Here is a 14519-nt window from a genome sequence, read left to right on the forward strand (position 1 = left end):
CTGTCCCCTCTCCCCCTCTCCTCAGGGACCACTACTTCCCTACCGTGCTCACCTGGCCTCCCTCATGCCCCAAGTTCCCTAGGAAATACGGAGATGTCCCACCCCCTAAGGAGATGCACAAAGCCAGCTCAGACGAGGTCGTGCGTACAAACGTAAGTGGGCTGTTGAACAAGCACCACTTGTGGTGTAATCAAAATGCAATTTTATTTTTGTCTCCCACAATCGGTTTGCAATTTACTCGGTAGGGATGAATTTCCCCCTGCCTTGGAAATCTCTAGCAAGCTCACAATCATGCTGCTCGCTCTCCGGGAAGAGGTATCCCCAGGTCACTTTAAATTGCAGGCACAATCTTATTTAGTAATTAGAATGTTCAGTCCCAAACTCTAATCTTAATTTAGTTTGGTGTCTTCTCCCCCTCCCCAACTTGGGCCGACGTTAGGATGGGAGACTGCATTTGGAAAGTGGAGGGTGGTGTGGCTAGCACCCCTATTGCTCCCCCATGAGCTCCCCCATTGTCTGACCTCCCATTGTCTGTCTGCAAGGAGGATAGGAAAGGGCTTACTTGAAATGTGTGGTCTCATCTGACATCATGCTCTCTCGGCCCAGGAGATGTTTGAGCTGGCTTTTTCTCTTCTGGGGTGGTCTCTCGGACTCTCTGGAGTTTCCTGTTGGACCCCTCTCGCCTGAATTTTCTCTTCACCCAAGGACATGCACCTTTTTATGGGTGGTAAACTCTTTGCCCTCCAGTCAGACGTCAGGACCTCAGGCTGCCCTTCTTGAGTGTAGCCCACATGTGTTCCATGGGAAAATGCTTATCTTTGACCGGACAATCTCTAGAAGTGCGTGAGAACTGAAGGCAGCAGCCTCCCCTGGGTCCACCAGGAAAAAACCAGGTGGTCAGCTTCTTAGTCTTGCCATCTTCCCACCCAGGTGCCTGGATGTATGCAAGTGTGTGTGTAGTGTGTGTGTGAGTGCGTAGTTCTCTGGGTAGCAGAGAGGAAGCCCCTGTTTACCAGGTGAGAGGGCAGGTAGTTGGGCGCTCAGTGAGTCAGGCTCTCCCCTCCTACTTGGGGGAGGGGTGGGGAGAGAGAACCCTGCCTGACTTTCCCCACAGCATCCTTCCTCACAAACTTCTGTCTCTCAAAAAGAGTGACAGGGTTCAAGAGATAGAGAATGGTTGCCAACTATTTCTGTTGAAAATCTGCATACGGTGATTTAGCACTTCTTTTTGGAATTTCACATCTATTGCATTTTGGTATCTCCTAATTACTTGATAAGGATAGCCCAGACCCTTTCATTTTTAGTTAAACAGGAAAGAAAGGTAAATATGTGAAAGCAAAAAATAGAAGGAGAGACTCAAAGGGTTAGGGAAAGAGAGAGAAAGAGAGAACAGATCTCTCAGGATTTAGGAAGAAATACTCTTGGAACAGGTTCATGGCTGGGTGGAGCTGGATTCCACTGGCGACTTTGCTGGATCCTCATTCCAGCTCTAGAAAGGGCCCTGCTCTGCCCTGGTCCAAAAGAATATAAAAGGGGAGGAAACTTTAGTGACTCAGGTTCAGGTACGAGGACAGAATCCCAGTGTTAGGGACTAAGCCGAAAAAAAAAAAAAAGAAAGGATGAGAATCATGCTTGGAGCCACAGCAGCACCGCGTGATTTTACCTGGCCCAACAATTCCGTTCCCATGTTGAACCTTACTTACAAAAGAAAAAGGATCCGTTTGGCATCAGACTTCTCGTCTGTAACACCAGAAACTAGCAGATGGTGAAATACAATATACAGACCCTCAAGAGAAAAGAACTGCAACCTCCAAATTCTGCACCCAACCAAGATATGTCCTTGTCAGATGCAAGGATTCAGGGAATATCTCACTCACCTACTCCATCTGAGAAAAATACCCGAGAAGCAGAACAAGGACCGCAAGATAAAGGAAGACATGCAGCGAGCCTCATAACGTACAGTTCAACCCAAACAGGTCACTCATTTAATTATTTATTCATTTTGCAGTTGTCTCTAGGGCATCTTCTGTGAGCCAGGCGCGATTCTGTGCACTGGGTGGCAAAGAATCCAGGTAGTGCCCCTGCTGTCATGGGACGCACATTCTAGTGGAGGAGAGACAATAAACAAGTAAACAGAAGGGTATATGATTCAAGTAAAGATAGTTCAAGAAAGAAAACTAACCAGTCAGCAGATAGGGAGGGAGGAATAAGTTGGGGTGAGCTGCTCTTTTACGTAGGATCGTTTGCGTTTTCAGGGATGGAGCATTTGAGCAGAGACCTGAGCTATGCGAAGGGGCAAGCCATGCAAGTATTTGGGGGAGGGAGAAGGGCTGCAAGCAGAGAAGCATCAATGCAAAGGCCAAGATGGTGTAAGTACCCAAGAAACCGCAGGAGGTGAGTGATGGGGGTCGTGGTGGGAGATGGGACTGAGGCGGGCAGGGTAAGACCAGGGAGAGCCTTGTGGACTCTGGTAATGGGTTTCACGGTCATTCTAAGAGTGAAGCAAAGCTGTTGGAAGGTTTTGATCAGAGCAGCGATGTGGTGTTTAAACTTTCCAAACGAGCAGTCTTGCTCCTGTATGGAGAACACATCGCGGGAACCCCAGTTAGGAGGCTGATGCAGTAGTCTAAGCAGGAGGAGGCTGGTGACCTGGACTGGGTATGGGACTCGTGGAGATAGTGAGGACTGACTAGATTCAGGAAATATTCTGAAGGAAGAGCCACTTCTGTTGTTATTTATATGCGCATGCATAAAAAGGTGCATAAAAGGATGGGCAGCAAAATGTTACTGATGGTTAATGTGCAACGAGATTTGAGGCGGTTTCTAACTTTTTACCTTATACATTTATGTATTGTTTAAAATTTTCTGATGAGCCTGTGTCATCTATACAAATGAAAAAAATTAATACAGCCAAATTCATTGTGCATAACAAAAAAAAGCCAAGAAAAAGAAATATTTTTGAGATACCAAGAATGCCTTCAAGGTTGTCCCTGGATCCTTTGTCCTATTCTCTTCATGTGTCGATCTTTTCTTCAGCTGTCAGAAGGCTCAGAGGTAAATTGGCAGCTCCCCTTTAGTAATCGTGTAGTGGTCCTGCAGCCTGTACGTCTGTGTTTTGATTTTTCTGCTGAATCGTGTCTAAGAGAGTGTTGCAGGCCGGGTACTCTGCGGAGGCAGACTCTGAAGAGGAGATCTGTGTGCAGGAAACATATTGGGGTGTACTCGTGGTAGTAAGACCTGAGTGAGGGAGGGAAAGGAGCAGGACCGGGCAGATCTGGAAGGTGAACCGCCATGCAGTCACCACAGGTCTCCGCCGATCCTTGGAGAGCTCTGAATCTTGAACGGCCCTTCAGAGTTATCTTGAATCGGGGCAAGAGGCTGGGCCTTTATACTTCCCCATCGACTGGTCATTGGATGGGTGGTATAACCTTGGTGAGGCATGACACTCTCCTCAGCTGGGGAAATGAGTGTTTCTATCCTGAATGTGTGGGGTCTGGGCAGCACACCACAGCATTTACTATGGGGAGGAACATATCTCCTGTTAAAGCTCTTACACCCCAGACTCAGACTCTCTGAGTTTGAATTCTGGCTCAACCACCTATTGGCTGGATAACTTTCTGGCTAGTTCCACAATTTCCTCAACTATAAAATAGATAATGATATTATCTACCTCAAAAGTTTTTTGAAAGGATTCATCAACTAATCCATGTAAAGTGTTTAGATCAGTAGCAGGCACACAGAAAGCACTCAATAAATGTTAGTTATTAACATTATGCTAGTTGCTATATTTTCTGGTCCAAACTTTAAACTCATTATTTTTATGCTTTTATTATATATAATGTTGTCAGTTTCTTCAAAACCTCTGAGCACTGAGGGGGTTGATTCCAGGTCCTGGATCCAATCTGCAGTGAAAACGACATGAGGATCAGCCCACATCATCAACAGTCATAACCCTGCTATCTCCTTTGAGGCCCATCAGGTGGGGGGCTAAAGGTGATTACTACCTGTCTCATACTGGGCTGTGCTGGGACCTGGAGCGGTGCAGAGTCTGAAGGTGGAGCAGAAACAAGACAGGCTGACAGGTACTGTCTGACAAGTGATATTAAGATACTTACAAATCTTGCCTCTAAAATATGGCATCTGAGTGAGGCCAAGGATATTATATTATCTATCATAAGGAGATTTTTCATTTTCCATGTAGAACCTTGCCAGGCGGTTAAATGACAGAAAACACGGTGACAGCTTGCTGTGTTCCTGACCCCATTATGCAGCCAGTGTATGAAATATGTCTCCTTTGAAAATAAAGTTATTCATCAAGTTGTCTCTCACTAGCATGGTGTAATTATCTTCCCAAAGTTATGAATGAAATGACAGGTTCCCAACAAAAAGAGCATGATGTAAAGATGGGTGTCAGCAGTGCCAGTTTTCTCCCTAAGGAAATGTTGGGCCTACCTCTCCCTGGGCTGCTTTTGCCACTGAACCCCTATGTCTCAAACTGGCCGACTTCATGATGCACATGAGAGAGGGAGGTGTCTGTGCTCATCCTCTCCTCTCACTCCCTGTCACAGAGGAACTGTCTCTACTCTTGTCCAGAGCGAATCCTCTTCATCGGGTTCTTTTCTTTCCACATCTGTCTTTAATTCCCTTCATCTCTGTAGCACTCTTGCTCCATCAAGGATTATCCCATCATCAGGCAGATAAAATGGTCTGCAAAGTGCCTGACACGTGAGAATTCCACTCATGTTGGCTACTATCGCTATTATTATTACCACCAAAAAGATGCCAGTAAGCTGTTTTCACGTGTGAGTTAGCCCTTATCTTCCACTTACAACAGTGTGATCACTGATTAAGTGCTATATATGTGTTTGCTATCATTATCCTTTATCCTCCTCCTCCTCCTCTTCCTCCTTCTTTTTCTTCTTATCACCAGTATTACTATCCACCTGGGTAAAATTTCTACCAAGGATTGCTTAAGGTGACTGCTAGAGTGAAATATGTCCAACGAGCCAGTTAGGTCTAATTGTGAGGAATTAAAAAACATCCACAAAATCATTCCGCAGGGCATTAGGAGCGCTGATGATAGACAGTTGTTAAGACGGCACAGCTTCAGGGCTTTATTTCTCGCCAGTGATTTAACCGCTCTTGTCCTCTCTGGTAGCGAGTGTGGGAGGGGTCATGAGGTGGTGAGGAGAGCACACGTGTGAGTAGTTAACCAGCCTAATGTAACAACAGCAAAAACATCATGTCATCGTATCTTCGACCACTTCCCACTGTCTTCTCACCTTCATTGTAAGACACGCTCTTGTGGCCCCTATTACCCCAAATTCAGCCGCTAACCCAAATCGCCTTCAACCTGCCATCCTGTGGTCCCCTGCAGCATGAGTAAATTTCTGGAAAGGAGAATCCATATTCATCGTTTCTCTCCCTTTTCAATCTCCTGGCTCCTGGCCCCAGTATTCCAATCCAACTGCCCTCCCCAAGGTCACGATGGCCCCTACTTTAGGAGCTCTTAGGACTCTTCTCCACTCCTCTGACTTTTCCTTCTGTTTCCTTTGTTGTTCCCTTCCTTTTCTATTCAAACTTCAAATTTCAAAGTTCTGGCCCCAGTAGGGTTGCCAGATTTAGCAAATAAATAAATATTTTATCTGGCAACCCTACCCAGCTCTCTTCTTATCCACTTACATTCTCCCAGGAAATCTTATCCACGGCTTCACTCTTCTCTCTGTAGACATGTCTTAAAATCCATATCTCCAACTCTGTCTCCTGAGACTCAGCTGAGAAGTTCAGTCGCCTCCTGGATGTCCCCAAAGCACCTCAAACTAGATATGCTCTCCGCCTCCCCAGCACCTGCTGCTCCTCCGTGTTCCCGTCTCGGCACACAATTGCCTTTAAAGGAAGGAGTGCAGAGCCCCTCTCTCGTCTTTCCACACTCTTCCTTGCTTTTCCCAGAGAGGAGAAACTGATATGAATGGGCAGATTTTCAAAAATCTAATCAGGAGCCATTTATCTGGGTGACATCAGTATGCTTTAGAACAGGGGCTGGCAAACTTTCTGTAAAGGGCCAGCTTGTAACTATTTTAGGCTTTGTGGCTGTACCTTCTCTGTCAAAACTAAAAGCAGTCGTTGAGAATAGGTAAATGAATGTTCATGGCTGTGTTCCAATAAAATTTTATGTATGGACACTGAAATTCAAACTTTAGATAATTTTCACTTGTCATAAAATATCATTCTTCTTTTAATTTTTTTCTAACCATAAAAATGTAAAAATCGTTCTTAGTTTCTGGGTCATATGAGAACAAGCGGTGGGCCTATTCATCCCATGCTCCATAGTTTGCTAACCTGTACTGTAAAAGGTCACTATTTTGGAGGGACTTTCTCTGTTGTTTTTCTTTCTCTGTATAGCAAGAGTAGTTTGCTGACCCAGGGCTTTCTCCAACTAAGCAGATCTGACCATCTGTATCTTGTCTGTCTCTTCCTTCTACAGGTCTGAAATGCTAAGGGCCAGCAGTCAGCCTGGCTCTCTTGTACTCTCTGTCTCTTTTTGGCTTCTTCCATCCATGTGAGCACCATGGCAAGAGTTGAAACTTGAGCTTGGGGTTTGAGGGAGACGGAAGCAGCAAATTGGGGGAAAATTCTTTACCTGCTTAAGCTTATTCTTTTATTTGCTCTGTGTGTGTGTGCATGTGTGTGTGTTCTCTCTTGGTTACTTCATGGTGAGTGTCTATGGTTTGGGAAGGGATTGTGGTAGACCCTGGCTTTCTGGCTAAATACTCAATAATAGCACCTCAAATCCCAGCACTATTTCTAATATCGCCATCCTTCTAGTGCCCAAGCTAGAAAATGCAAATCATCTTTGACTATTTCCTGATCTGTTACCTCCATACCCAGCCAGTTTCTATAGGCACTATTGCTATTTTGCGTCTTAATGTCCCCTCCTACCGTCCACTCTTGATGTTTTCGTAATATACGTTCAAATGGGGATGAAATAATTTTTGAAATTGCAATGGGAGTATGGGCAAATTTCATGGTGATTATATGATACCAGAATTAACCAGAGATTTAAATTTGCATACAGCAATGGTATATAAAAGATAATTATGGAGGAAAACAAGATGGCGGCTATGAGCAGACGCTTAATGGTGGCCATGAGCTTCAGAAGGAGAGGATGGCACCATGAAGTAACAGAGATACTTTATTGTTGGGAATTCTGCACATTCTAGGAATATATTAGAGACTGTCAAAGAATTAATGATACAAACACCCGCCAGGAACAAGTGGCAACTCTGTAGAGAGCAATGGAGAGGCTCCCGGGATCTGAAAAGAGCTTTTCTCCTCCCTATTCTTTTCTCAGACTTTGTATTTATGAATATACTCACCCCACTGCACCCCAATTAGAGCAGACTTGTTAGCCTTGATTAGAAGATTTAATATCCATGATATGTTTTCTATGTTAATTAACTTCCTCTCTATGACCTTGTATTTAAAGTACTCACAAAGAACAGGGAAGACACAACTCTATTTCATATGACAAATATTCCCAGATCTGTTGGGAACGGAAGTACCACTCCAGACAAATTTCCCTTGAGGGGGTGGCCTCGAAAACTTGTGCAAGCAAGTGCTCACTCTGTCATCCTCGTCTCCTGTCTGGCTGTCCTTGTCTTCAGTCTCTTCCCATCCCCTAATCCATCCTCAGCAGAGTCATCTTTTTAAAGGACACATTTGAGCAAGCCAGTCTCCTCCTCAGAAACTCTCAGTGGTGGGTTTCCACTGCTGCCTACAAACAAAGTCAAACTCCTGAACAAGGTGTTTAGGTCTCTTCCCTTGAGCTAGCTTCCACGTGCTCCCCAGCCCCATCTCTGACTACGCCCTCTCTGGCCTCCCTGAAGGTTCAGGCACCTCTGGGGTTCAGGCACTGAACCTCCGTGGTGCAGACTGTTCAAATGACTTCTCCACAGCAAATAAAGCACATACTCTTGTATCTGTGCTATTACACAGCTCCCTTTATTTGAAATGTTCTTGTCCCTAGCTTCTGCGTGTTAAAATCCCACTCAGCCTTCAAGGTCAAATCCTGTCATCTCTGTGAAAATTTCCCAGACCCTCTCAGTCAGTCCCCCACAGCACATTGGCACTGAGTTTGTTAAACACTAGTGCATTCTGACCTCTGTTATGTTAGTCTGATCACACATTTGTTCATTTCATAAATAATTACAAATGACCTTCTGTGTATCAGGCATAGGAGATAAAACAGGGAGCAAGACTGACATCCAGACACTCTTCCTGACCATGTGGGGTGACAAGGACCTCTGCTCTAGACCCCTAACAGCAGACATTTTGGGGTGAACCGAGACGTGGCTGGGCAGCATGAGTTAGGGAAGAACAATGGTCAGTCTACTCTCTTGCCTTGGTTTTACTGAGTAGGGTGTGTAACTTGAGAGGAAATGAAATTGCTTGGGACAATAGAGGGAATTTTCAGTGCCTTGACAAAAAGAGAACAGAAGAAAGAGACCCTCAGGAAGTAGTTCTTTCTCTAAAGGGAAGAGGCTCTACAGGAAAAATTAAAATGTCCAAGAGAAAGTTGGCTTAAAGGCTGCTCTACCGCATGGAAATTAGATCATCCATGGGAAGTATTCAACGCCATGCCTACAACGTACTAAGAACCAAGAAAATCTAGTTGTTGTTATTGTTATTTTGTCCCTTCCTCTGAATCTCCATGAAATCTTCATTAACATCAACATTACTTGTCAATCCTTGAGAGCTGGAGTTTTAGGGCGAAGGGAAGATATTAGGAGGATGGGGAAAACTACTAAGTCTGGCCTCATAGTGGGCTTGGGGGGGAACCAAACACTGCCCAAAGAGAACCAGTCACACTGAAGCATACACCGTTTATTGGGTGCTAACCTGGTGCTAGGAACTGGGCTAAGAGCTTGATGTACCCTATTTCATTTAATCCTCAAAACGCCCTATGACGTAGTTGCTATTATCATCCCCCATTCTATAGATGAGGAAACTGAGGCACCAAGAACACAAATTGTTTGCTCAAAGTTACACAGTTAATAAGTGGGTGGAGCCGGTATTCAAATCCCAAATCTCCAAAGCTCCCCGACTTGACCACTTTGCCCTGAGGTCCCTCCACCAGCCCTGAGCTCCCCGAGGGCAGGAAAAGACAGTGTTGAAGGAGGCGTGGCCCAGAACATCATCCTCATTATGTAAACAAGAGAAATGAGACTCTGGACAGTGAAGTGACATAATCTGTACGTTTTACGAATCAGGACTACAGATCCGGCTTCTGACTCCCACTCAAGTGCTCTTTCCGTGATTGGAGATTGACTTTTATTTGAGAACAATTCCCACATGAAGCATGTGTGCTGTTCCCGCTCCTGGGCCGATAGGATCACCAAGCCCCAGCTGGGATTAGAGTCTTCTTCGATTTATGGCTTATTCTTTTCTGGTCTGGGTTATTCAAAGGTCAGTTGGACTAATGGATGAGGGCTGCTTTGCAGCCTATGTTCAATTTAAAATGCACGATGCCTGTCAGACTTATTACTTTTAAAAGGGAGCTCTCATCGGAACGGGGGTGCTATTTTAGAGATGATTCTGTGATTGGCTTTAGAGAGTCGATCAGATATGATTCAAAAAGATAGTGCTGAAATTCATGACATGTGGAAAAAAAAAGGGACCTAACTTCTCAAATGAACTCCTGATAAGAACAAAGAGATTCGCTGAAATATTTCACCAAAGTCTTTTGAGGCCATTAAGAAAGTGCCCAGCCAGGACTGAAAAGTGCATTAATGGTTATTTCTTTAGGGCAATTGAATTATTGCATCTATCTCCACCTAACTTGATTCACATTGAAGCAGTTTATTTTTAAAATTAGATACAAGTGTTCTGGTTTAAAAGGTGGCTGGCTAGTAACCCTTGACACAACCTCTTCCACCCTCCCAATAAAAGTCTGTGAAGACAGAGAAAATGTCAAAAATGCATTTAAAAAACTTCAGACTAGGACTGATGAGCTGCTGCTGGAATCTGTGATTAATTAACACTAACTTCAATGCCAATGGAATTGGCCAGAGAGTGCAGATTCCGTCCTACCCTCGCTCTGGTATTAGAAACAGAGTCAGTCTGCTAGATTGAAAGCAATGATACTAGCAACAGTAGTTAACATTGTTAAAAGATAAATTGAGGTATATTAAAATTTTTTTAAAGTTTCTTTGAGCAAAAGTCAGTTGGAATGGGGAAGTGCCAAACTAGAAGCAGAATGACCCACTGACAGGAGCTAGGGGCAAGTTTTTTATAGAGAAGATGCAGAAGCAAAACAAGACCATCGTTTGATTGGCTATGGCTTCTGCAGCTTCACTATTTAGGAAAGGCTTGTTGGCTGTTTGTGATTGGTTGTTCTTCTTACCCTTGAAGACTTTACAGGATTGATTCTGGCTGAGGTTTCAGTTTTCTTACACAGGCTACCAAGGTGTTAGAGCCACCTCAGTCTGAGGGCCTCCTTGTTACATCACTTCAACAACACATATTCAGTGCTGACCATATGTGAGGCACTGGTTCTGCATGAAATCAAATCATTTAACCTCCTCAACAGCTCTAAGAAGTAGGAACTATTATTTTTCCCATTTTACAAATGAGGAAACTGAGGTGCAGAGAGGCTAAGTATCTTGTTCAAGATCAGAAAGCTAGTAAGTAATAGAGCCAAGATTAAAATCCATGCACTTTATCTAGTTCCTCTTTCATTGTGTGCCCAGTTCAGAAATACAAGGTCTTCCTAACAGAAATCCAGGCAGCCATAACTCTACAATGTCCAGTGATAACAAAGTGCATTGTCATGAAATGTAAGTGCCAAAGGGCAAAGCAGCAAACCAGATAAAGAAAAAAATGATTACAAACATAAGAAGAAACTAATAGTTGTACAATTATTTGGGTGACTTATGCAGACAAGTTAGGGCAAAACTTAAATAATATTAAACAAAATTTTTACCTTTTATTAAAATGTTTGAAAAATATTTACAAAAACAGATCTTACACTAAACCACAAAGAAAAGTTGGACAAATCTCAAAAAGTAGAGAGTATAATGACTACGTTCTCTGTCTAAAATGCAGTACATCTGGAAATCAAGAAAAAAGTTTAAGGATAAGGCCCTCAACCTCATGGAAGTCAAAACACTCTCCTAAAAAGCTATCATTGAGAGAGGAAGTCAACGGTGCAATGGAGATAATTTAGAGAATTGCAGCGAGAAAACAGTACATCAAAATTCACAAGATGTCAAAGCTATCCTCATTGGCAAATTCATAGCATAAAGTGATCTCATTATCTAACAACAAAATATAATAAACTTCCTTCTTTGACTCAATAAAATAAAAAAATAAACAAGATAAATAAAAAAGAGGCAAAAACAAACACCATGAAATTGATATATGTGGTGGAGACTGTAGGATGATTTTCTTAATGTTTCCAAACCCAACCTCATTATCCCTTTTCTTCCACAGAAGCTGGAAAGTGAAATGATTAACTTCCCAGAACCCCTTGTAGTAAGAAGCAGCCACGTGAAATAAATCTTATCACTGAGATATCAATGGAGGATGATCGAGGGGGCTTGACACATGACTGTATATAAAATATATATTTATTATAAACATATAAATCATATGGTAAATAGATACATTATATAATTAAATAATTATGTTAATGACATGCTAATTATAATAATAAATTATACAGTCATGGGTTGCTTAACGACAGGGATGTTTTGAGAAATGCGTCATTAGGTGATTTTGTCATTGTGCAAACATCGTAGAGTGTACTTACACAAACCTAGATGATATAGCCTGCTGCACATCTAGGCTATATGGTACTACCTTATGAGCCCAATGTCATATATGCAGTCCATCACTGATTGAAACCTTGTTATGCAGCGTATGACTGTATAATTATATATTTCAGATACTTACATGGTAATTATATACAATATGTCGATGAAAATAATCCATAACCAATCTATAAATGAAAATTTGGGTGAGTTTATTCTGAGCTTAAATCTTAGGATTATAACCCGCGAGAGTCTTTCCACAAAGCAACAGAGCACTCCAAAGAAGTGGGGGTACACAGGGCGGTTATATACTCTCAAAGAGGGTGTTTCACATATGATTGAAATGTCCCTCCCACAATAGTCACAAGATTGCCCTGTCGGCACAGCACTTGATGGACACAGCAGGTAGTGGGGCTGCTATCTTGGTGGGCGTAGCAGGAGGCAAGTCTATTGTCTCAAGCTGGGCGGTTACAGGTGAGCGCAGCAATCAGTTTCTAGCCTAAGGAAAGATACTTAATCCTTAAGGAGACACCAATGTTGGGAGGGGGAGGGAAGTTGCACCTTTATCTCAAGGGCCTTTGTTCTTGCCATAGGGAATCTCTAAAGCAGATATACAATGCATGCTCAACGGCCTCGGTCAGGCCCTTTTGGAAAGACAAGCTCAGGCCGAATTAGGTTTACACCAAATGGCTTCCTCATATATTCCAATATATCCTATTACTTGCCGTTTTTATCTATCAAATATATAAGTAATTGTGTAAATATGTACCTATGAAATTCCCATACTATATAATTGTGCACCCTCCCCCCAAAATATATTGTATTAAAATTCCAAAAGTAGAATTATGTGCAAATAGGTTTAGCTAAAGATCATTTAAAGAAGAGATTATTTATAGAGGTGTGGGCAACGGTTTAGGAAATTCATGGATATTGAGGTATTCAAAACTAGCACCAATGGGAAGCCATTACCATCCTAGGCCTGAAAGAGATAAAGGGAGTGTGGTAGTTTTAAAGATTTTTTGCTACTTCTCTCTTGAGGAAGTAGAGCTTAATTCTCCTCCACTTGAGTGTGGGCTGGACTTAGCAACTCCCTTCTAACAAACAGAATACGGAGGAAATGATGATGTGTGACTTCTGAGACTAACAGGCATGTGGCTTCTTCCTTATTTTCTCTCTCGGCTGGCTTGTTCTGGAGGAAGCCAGCTGACCTTTCATAGGAAACTCAACCGATCCTTTGAAGAGGCCCACAAGTTAAGGACATGAGGCCTCCTGCCAACAACCAGATGCTAGAGCTTGGATGGGATCCTCCAGTCCCAGTCAAGCCTTAGGATGACTGCAGCCCAGCAGCATCTTAACTGCAACCCCATGAGAGACCCTGAGCCCAAGCCACCCAGCTAGGCCACTCCTAGATTCCTCAGAAACTGTGTGAGATAGTAAGTGTTTGTTGTTATATTTGGGGGTAATTTGTCATACTGCAATAGATAACTAACCAGATGGAGAAAATAATATCCCTAGACATGGTGAAAATTTGCGTTGTGGAGATCTGGCTTCTGGAAGAACAGTAGACATAGAGGCTGTGGCCCTTGTCAGAACCACTGGGCCCGGCTGGGAGGACGAGGAAGAAGATAGCCTTTGCTCTCTCTCCTCCTGCCCTTCAACCTTCTGCCAGTGCATACACTGACCAGGCCCAGCAGAAGCCATAGGGCAAGTCAGCCCCAGTCTGTAAAGATTAGCCCCAGGGCACAGAACAGGTCAAAGGACAAGTTTTACGGAGCCAACAAAGAATAATCAGAACATATTTAGACCAATCTCAATTATGAATAGTGTTTCGATCAGGATTTGGTTGGAAAAGGAGAACCACTAGGAGATATATGACGTAAAGGACGTATTACACAGATTGGACCTTATGTAACTGTGGGAGCTAGTTAAACAATTTCTCTATGGCTGTTGCTTCTGTGCGTGGGGCCTCAGACTGAAGTCAGCAAAGCAGGCAATGAGGAAAGAGGGACATGAAGTGGGGACAGCAAGAACTGGAGCCCGCAGACAGACTGAAACCTACATTGGTCTCCTACTGTCCCCAAGTCTCCAGTTTTGATGATGGGAGAATCTGCAGGAGAAATTGGTACCCTTCTCTGGGGCTGAAATGTATCCAGCTCAGGAGTCAGTGAAGCTGAAGGTGTTGACTCACCAGGAACTGGAGTTGCTGTGGGTCTGGCTGCTGTCCCACCTCGGCTGCTGTCAGACGAGCCAGCAGAGCAGCGACAACACTTTGAGTGGCGTGGCGTCAATGTCTCGTGCCCTGCAGTGGCCAGTGAGTGCAATGAGAATATGGCTCCTGCTTCATTTCCGCCTTCCCAATCTCACGCAATGGTCCTTGGGGCCCAGCTAACCCAGAACTATGCAGGGCAGGGAATTCTGGAAACAGTCCCAGCTAAACTGAGTTGATACAATACAAATCCACCACAGGGCTGCAAAAGGACAAAATATACTAAGAGCAAAATGAAGTATGTGTTAAGAGGATTATCTACCACAACCAAATCAGGTTTACTCCAGGGAAGCAAGGATAGTTTCGCATTAGAAACATCTATTAATGTAATGACATCAGCTCAACAATCTCAGTAAGAAAAACCAGATGATAATCTCAACAGAGGACAAAAAGATGTTCAGATAAAATTCAATATTCACGCCTGATTAAAATAAAAAAATCCT

The 14519-nt window shown here is 43.4% G+C and overlaps 1 long non-coding RNA gene across 1 annotated transcript; it reads right to left on the reverse strand.

The window, feature by feature from the left end:
- Positions 1–1959: 1959 nt before the first annotated feature.
- LOC103558711 (uncharacterized) lies at positions 1960–14172 on the reverse strand. The gene is made up of 4 exons (XR_011541682.1): positions 13999–14172; positions 2968–3193; positions 2836–2883; positions 1960–2103 (listed from the first exon to the last, which is right to left on the reverse strand). It is a non-coding gene; the product is annotated as an uncharacterized lncRNA (long non-coding RNA).
- Between the last annotated feature and the right edge of the window lie 347 nt (positions 14173–14519).

This window comes from Equus przewalskii, chromosome 6, assembly GCF_037783145.1.
Source record: "Equus przewalskii isolate Varuska chromosome 6, EquPr2, whole genome shotgun sequence".
Lineage (NCBI taxonomy): Eukaryota > Metazoa > Chordata > Mammalia > Perissodactyla > Equidae > Equus > Equus przewalskii.